At 54.2% G+C, this 1086-nt stretch overlaps 1 non-coding gene across 1 annotated transcript; it reads left to right on the top strand.

The window, feature by feature from the left end:
• Nucleotides 1-210: 210 nt before the first annotated feature.
• Nucleotides 211-306, top strand: TRNAY-GUA (transfer RNA tyrosine (anticodon GUA)). Its single transcript has 2 exons — nucleotides 211-247; nucleotides 271-306. It is a non-coding gene; the product is annotated as a tRNA-Tyr (tRNA).
• Nucleotides 307-1086: the final 780 nt, after the last annotated feature.

Here is a 1086-nt window from a genome sequence, read left to right as displayed (position 1 = left end):
CCAGCCCAATTGCAGCCCTGGGGTGGGGAATTGAGCTGGGGCTCAGCTCCCTTCCCCTGTGCTATGATCAGCTTCTCACTGCCAAATGGCCGGCTTAGCTATCATTGTGCTTTGTGGTCAGCAGCTTTGCTAGGCCACAGGTAAAGCCTTTGTAGTCAGCTGCAAATCCAGTGCTCCCTACCAATCCAAATTATGGTCCTTCTAACATCTCCTTCGATAGCTCAGCTGGTAGAGCGGAGGACTGTAGAGGTACAGCTGAAGCCCATGGGGATCCTTAGGTCGCTAGTTCGATTCTGGCTCGAAGGAGGCATTGTTTTACCCCATCCTCATCAATGCATTAAGCGACTGTAGCATTGATTCCTGCAAAGATGAATAGGTAAAATATTGGTTGACGCAGCGCCCCCAGAGAGTAGTGGTGGAGGGGTTGTACTCAATCTGGTGAGATGTGAGCAATGGGGTCTCCCAGGGCTGGGTCCTCTGTCCTGCACTGTATAAAATCTTCATCAGCGATTGGCTGAGGGGGTGCAAAGCACGCTGTCCAAGTTTGCTTATGACGCTAATATGTGGGACGAGGTGGACACACTTCAAAGGAGAGAGGGGCTGCAGCTAGATTTAGACAGACTAGAAAAGTGGGCAGCCAAGAATAGGATGGGGTTCAGCGTAGAGAAATGCAGGGTGCTGCACCTGGGGAGAAGGAATCCACAGCACACATACAGGCTGGGGAGTTCCCCTCTTGAAAGCACAGAGGTGGAATGGGATCTCAGGGTCATTATTGACTCCAAGATGAACATGATCCGCCAATGCCAGACCGCAGCCAGCAAGGCCAGCCAGACCTTGTCATGCATCCAAAGGTGCATCGCAAGCCGGTCCAGAGAGGTGATCCTCCCCCTCTGTGCGACTTTGGTCAGCCCGCAGTCGTAGTACTGCGTCCAGTACTGAGCGCTGCACTTCAAAACGGATGTGGCCAGCCTGGGGAGGGGTCAGAGGAGGCCACCAGCTTGGTGCGAGGGCAGCAGGACGGGCCCTACAAGGAGAGACTGAAGGACCTGAACCTGTTCAGCCTCAGCAAGAGGAGGCTGAGGGGGG

The sequence above is a fragment of the Alligator mississippiensis genome, chromosome 3 (genome assembly GCF_030867095.1).
Source record: "Alligator mississippiensis isolate rAllMis1 chromosome 3, rAllMis1, whole genome shotgun sequence".
NCBI classification, from domain to species: Eukaryota; Metazoa; Chordata; order Crocodylia; family Alligatoridae; genus Alligator; species Alligator mississippiensis.
The sequence above is the reverse complement of the archived record's forward strand: the minus strand, read 5'-3'. Positions and strand labels throughout refer to the sequence as shown.